Source organism: Grammomys surdaster, unplaced genomic scaffold, assembly GCF_004785775.1.
Source record: "Grammomys surdaster isolate TR1022 unplaced genomic scaffold, NIH_TR_1.0 256, whole genome shotgun sequence".
In the NCBI taxonomy this organism is placed as follows: domain Eukaryota; kingdom Metazoa; phylum Chordata; class Mammalia; order Rodentia; family Muridae; genus Grammomys; species Grammomys surdaster.
Window position 1 is genome coordinate 752,459 of NW_021604697.1, and position 6,117 is coordinate 758,575.

Sequence of the window (6,117 nt, forward strand, 5' to 3'; positions counted from 1 at the left end):
TGTGTTGTGGGTCTTTTGCTGAATAAAAGTGAATAGAACATTATATCTTGTTTCTTACATCCTTTGGATGTTTCTTAGGGAAAGGCTTGTATTATTTATATACTCTATTCCCCAAAAGGCAACTGAAAAGTCTCCTATAACTTAAAGTTCAATGCAGCCTCATATATCATAGAACCCAAGATTTCTTCCCTTGGAAGGAGGCTGAGTTTTGTGTAAACTCTGGCATACCAATTTGGCACCTTTGATCTCAATATAAGCTCTGGTTTTCTGATCTAAAGAAGAAAATATTTACATTTGTATTCTGTTTTTGTAGATCCTAGAAGACTTAATTTGTGAGATAATTCTAAACCTGAACTCAGTTGGCAATTAACTACTAAATGCAATGCCTTGATTCACTTTCCTTTGCTTTACTGCTGCGTCAGAGTCTTCAAGCACAGCTGGCCTTTATTATATAACACACCATGTCCAGGTAGCAGGTCTGCCTGCTGTTCCATTCACAGCCTCTAGTATAGTTTCTCTCTTACTGGGTCTTGTTCCTTATAAAACTCTTTACTTATTTGAAGATAATATAACATTATGTTTTGGAAATTTATTTAGAAGCCATTAAAATCTTAATCTTTTGACTCCATTTTAGATGTTGATATTTGGCTCCCATTATGATTGAGATGGACTCAGCAATGTTCTTCACAAGGAAAGATTAAAGTCTGTCCATGGGCTGTGAATGTGGCTCACTGGTAGAGCATGTGTCTGTATAATCTGGTATGATCTACATCCTAGAGTTGAGCCTGGTTCCACTGATATGGAAGTAAATAATGTTTTATATTTGAAATGTTTTATATATGGTTAGGTGGGTAAAATATTAATGGAGCAAGCACAACGACCAGTACTCAAGGCAAGTATTAATGGAGCAAGCACAACGACCAGTACTCAAGGCAAGGCAGAGGCAAGAGGGACCACATCTCTTTGGTCAACTACTCTAGTGGAAATGGGTAAACTTGAGGTTCAGTGAGAGAGGCTCTGCCTCAGCAAAGTAAGGTGAACAAGTGACTAAGGAAAGACATCCTGACGTCAGCCTCTAGCCTCCATATACACAAATTCATGGGCAAGCACACCTGTGTGCACGCATATGCACATACACACAGACACCAATGGACAACAACCTCAAATTAGTCATTTGGAAAAGTAATCTCTATTTCTTCCTTTCTTTCCTACTTTTAATACCCTCCCTTCCCCTTCATTTTGTTCTTTCTCACCTCTTTCTTCCCCTTTCCTCTCCTCCCCCCCTCCTTACTTGTTCCCTTTCTTGCCTAGCTTACAGAATTATATATGCTAGGCAGCACGCTAACCACTGAGTTATACCCATGGACCTACAATTTTTTTGTAATTTCTCCCATTTGTTTGTAATGTTTCTTTGAGGCCATATAGAAATGCTTTCTGTGAAGGTAAAAGTAAGTGATTTTAATAATATTTCATCAAATATCTAGAAACTTGGTATCTCTACAGCAGGTATATTGCTTATTCACCTTCCAAATTGTTTTCTGATCATTTTTAATGTGCTTCCTTCAATATCTTTTTAGTTCCATTAGATCATTATTGGTTTCACTCACTTTTGCATATTCTACTGGGGAAATTAGATTAACAAAAGTGCTTCTAGGATAGATTAATAAAATGTGGAATGCAATAGAATGGGAGAGGGATCTATCTATCTATCTATCTATCTATCTATCTATCTATCTATCTACCTATCTAATATCAAATCATACCATATACAGGTATGTGTATGTATGTGTGTATATATACATACATATGTATAATAGAATAGTAGTCCATATTATAATATAATCCTTTCTATTACAAACAAGCACATTAGTGAATACAAGTACATTTTTCAAAGTGTGTTTGTGGAAGGTGAGGCACGTGTCCTGAGCAGCAGGATGGGAAACTGTTCAGCCAGCCACCTTGAAAATTGCAAAGAATCAAACAATGCAGACATAACTCATCTCCTGAAAGATTGTACCCTAGTTCTTGAAATGCTTTTTATTTAGAAGAACAGTAAAAATGGAAAAAGAGAAGGTAAGAGATGATGAAAAACCAGACTTAGAAAGCTCTTTGGACTTTTCTGAACAGTGTAACCTGCTTGAATTGTTGGAAACACTTGGGCATCTTATTCTCACCGGTACTCAGAGTTTCTGGATGGGTGATTCTGATGGAGATGAGGAACAAGAGGAAAAGAATGAAGAGTGGTATGAATTGTAAGAAAAAAGTGAAAAAAGATCCAAGCAAATTACTTCTTTGGGCTGCTGAAAAAAAGTCAGCTTGCTATAGTACAGAGACCACTCTCTGAGAAGGCACTGATGTGAGCGCTGGGGATGAAGATGAGCAGACCCCTCCTCACCGGACAGCCTACAGTGGACATTTAGATGGTGAGGTGAGCTGATGGCTCAGGGGGAAGATGTTCATGTAGTGACTGAGGGTGGATGGACACCACTGCACAGTGAAATAACACCAGGGTGTTCTCTTTTCTTACTTTAGCACAATGCAGACATCAATGCCCAAACACAAGACCTTTTGACCACTTTGCACCTTTCTGCTGGGAACAAAGACAGCAGAGACACACTGGGACTCCTCCTGATGAATCGCTACATCAAACCAGGGCTAAAGAACAACTCATGAGAAATGGTTTCTGATATAATCAGGAGAACGAGCACCTATCACTACCTCTTTGAAACTGTGGAAGGCTGTACGAACTCTCCACCTCCTTCTTAATGACTCTAGTAACTTTCTTGAATTTCAAATTACCAGTGCCCCCATATATGAGAAGTAAAATATTTCATGTACAGAGAACAGATGTCTGACTACAGAAATTCTATTCTACACATCACAGCTTTCTTCCAAGAGAACTGCCTAACCTTGATGTCAAATGTATTTGAGAGGTATTTTTAAAATTATGCATCATCTCTGCTCCTGAGTGGTATCACTTCCCACTGCAAGCAGTACACTTCAGCTTATGCAATACCTAGTCATCTCCAGAGAGACAATGCATGACTTTAAAGCAAAAGTATTTTTATTGCTATTTATTGATTTATTTACATTAGATGTGTCTGTGTATCTTCAGAGAGGCAGGACCCCATGGGATCGATATTTGAAGGCTGTGCCTTTCCAGCCTCAGGAGAATGGCTATTACACAGATAACAGTTTAATAAAAACATCTAGATACCAAAACCATAATCATAGGGCCATTGAGAAATTGAGTAGCCACACATTATCTCCAAGCCATGGGGTAGTCCTATCTTCTTTCCAAAGGAAACTTAGTAAGTACTTCAGGAACTATGCATCAGAAAACCAAGTTCAAGTGATCATGAAGTTTGTTCTCTGACTTTGTTATTTATTTCAGGATGTTTTTACATTCTTGTGAATGTACACGATGACCATGAGGATAATTTGTGTCAGAAGAAATTGAGCAGCCAGGGTGTGGGTCATCTGAACTCATAGGACGTGTCTGTATTCTTTCTCACTGACGGAAACAAAAAGAAGGAAAAAAAAAACCTCATTGTATGTGCATAGTCTTATTGTAGCTTGTTATATCGTCTTTGGTTGATGTCCCTGGGAGTCCTGCTCTTTTCTGAGGGAAGGTGGAGAGGGTGGATTTCTGGGAGAGGGATGGTGAATGGGAGAGACTGGGAAAGGAGGGGAAACTGTAATCAGAGTGTAGTATATGAGATCTTTAAAAAAAAGGAAGACGGAAAGGTGACTGAGAAGTATAGATTCACAGAGAGAATGTATCTATGGGAAAGAAATCTATAGCTCTGTAAGAGCTGGAGGGAAGGAAGGAGGAGAAGAAGAGAGAAAGAGAAAGAAAGAGAGAGAAAGAGAGAGAGAAAGAGAGAGAGAGAGATTGCTCATATTGGAAGGCTAGAGATCAGTCAGAATTGTGTATGTGTAACTTAGGATAAAGATAGTGGGAATAGCAGGCAATAGATCTGAAACTGATCAGAAAACCTCTATGGGAAGCCTGTATTAGAGAAAAAAGGAACATCTCTAAAGCTTGCCTGGGAATATATTTGCATCCTATATGATAGATACCTTTAACAGCATCCCCTAAATCCAGATATAAGGAGTCAGTTTGCCTCTCCAGAGGAGAGCGTGGCTTAACAACCTCACTTCTCTTAAAAATAAAAGGAATAGTGAGATTCCTTTAGTTATTTCTTATATTAGGGAAATATATATATTATCCTATACATTCTTTTTACAGAAAACACTGAACTAGTTTTGGTCCTTGCCAAATACACAAAAGTGTTGGTACACCCATGTTTTTATATGTATTTTCTCTCTTTAATCATTTTTATGCCTGTTTTCTCACCACTAATTATTACTATTTTTATTAAGGTAGTTCTTTGACAATTTGGCATTACTCTTTCAATCCTTTTTTATCTATCTTTCCACAGAGCAAGCCCCTCTCCTCCGTACTTGTCCTTTTCCCAGATTTATGCCTTTTGACTTTGTTGTGTGACATATTTAATTAGGGCCATCTGTATGACTGTTGTGTGACTGTGGGCCATCTGGGGCTGCCCATTGGAACCTAGTGTAGCCATCAGCAGGTACACCGATGAAGGTAATGGCTCCCACTTTCTTTGAATTTATACAGAGTAAATGGTTCAGCAGTTAGGAATAAGATCCCGTAGGTATCTCCTTTACCCATGCCTGGTTGTTGATGGGCTCCTTTTTATGCAGATCTACTGTGCCATCTGTAGTTGTTAAGAGGTGTGTTTGCACAGGCAACACAGTGTCCTGTGTTGACCAGAAGATGTCCTTTAGAAACCCTTCTCTCTATATTCTGGCTCATACTTGTACTTTTCTGCACCTTCTTTTACAGTACTCCTGACTTTGATGATATAAAAATCTTGTTTAGGGCTGAGTACTAGCTAGCTGCCATTTATTCTGTGGACCATGTGCAGCTTCTAGTCTCTTCGTCCATCACAGTTCATTAGACAGAAGTGCTTCTTTGATTAAGTGTAATTTAGAAAGTAATTCAGTGCTATGTCAGTTTATTAAAACAACAGAGTTAAGTCACCACCTTATCCTATGGCCTCCCTGTCATGGGCTTTCCAGTGAGTTTAATGCCATGTATGTATTATCTACTGTGGAATGGATCTCAAATGTAGAAAATGGTGAGTTACCCCCATAACAGTAATGATACTATTGTTTGTCAGGTTGGTATCATAGTTTATAGAGTTCAAATTGACTCCCCACCCTGCAGCCTAAATATCACATTCTGACACTATGAAAGGTTATCAGGTAAGTAAGAGGCTTCTATTTCAGTTTCAGCTTGTGTCTTTGTATCATGGTTCTGAGTATGTTTCACCATTAATTGATGTTTTTGCTTTCTGCTTAATTCACATTTTCCATGAGTGTTAAGCATCAGTTATAGTAGCCTTTAGTAGAGAAAAATGTGGAGATAATAAATAATACTGTATATTTGTCAAATATAGGGTACTTTCAATGATCAATTAGGCCTTTATATCTGCAATGGGGTTATTGAATGCCTATCTTCTACCAGTTGGCTAGTATGTGTCTCTGTGATACAATAAAAAGATGAGATTCCACCCAAAACATCTTACAAAACAAATATAATTGTGGGTAGCAAAGTTTGATTAATATTTTATTAGCAACATGCCTGGTCATTTAAGGACCACAGGGAGAAAAGAAAAGAAAGAAGTTTAAAGTGATAAGCAAGAAATCACTTTTCCAAGAAGTGGAGCTTTTGGTACAAGTAAGAATGAGGCAGGTAGAAGTTAATTTTGGGTGACAAAAAGACTCAATCTAAGGGAAAGGAATGGTATACACGAAGCTCAGAGTGATTTACACAAAGCAAAATAGACCCTCTAAGTGTGGCTGCATCTTAGTGCAAACAATGAAGTCTATCTGGGCTGAGAACTTATATGAAGGAATTATTATCTTCACATGAAATTATGAGCGTTAATGGAAATTATCTCGTCAGGAAGCTGTGTGGTCCAAGTAGAATGGAAATGGACATACATTAATTTTGTTGATGAAACAGTGGAACCTTTGAATTCTTGCCTGTTTCTTTTCAGCTATTTTTCAGCCCTACCTGCCATC

At 38.1% G+C, this 6,117-nt stretch overlaps 1 pseudogene; it reads left to right on the forward strand.

The window, feature by feature from the left end:
• Positions 1–2,058: 2,058 nt before the first annotated feature.
• Positions 2,059–2,766, forward strand: LOC114627649 (annotated as a pseudogene).
• Positions 2,767–6,117: the final 3,351 nt, after the last annotated feature.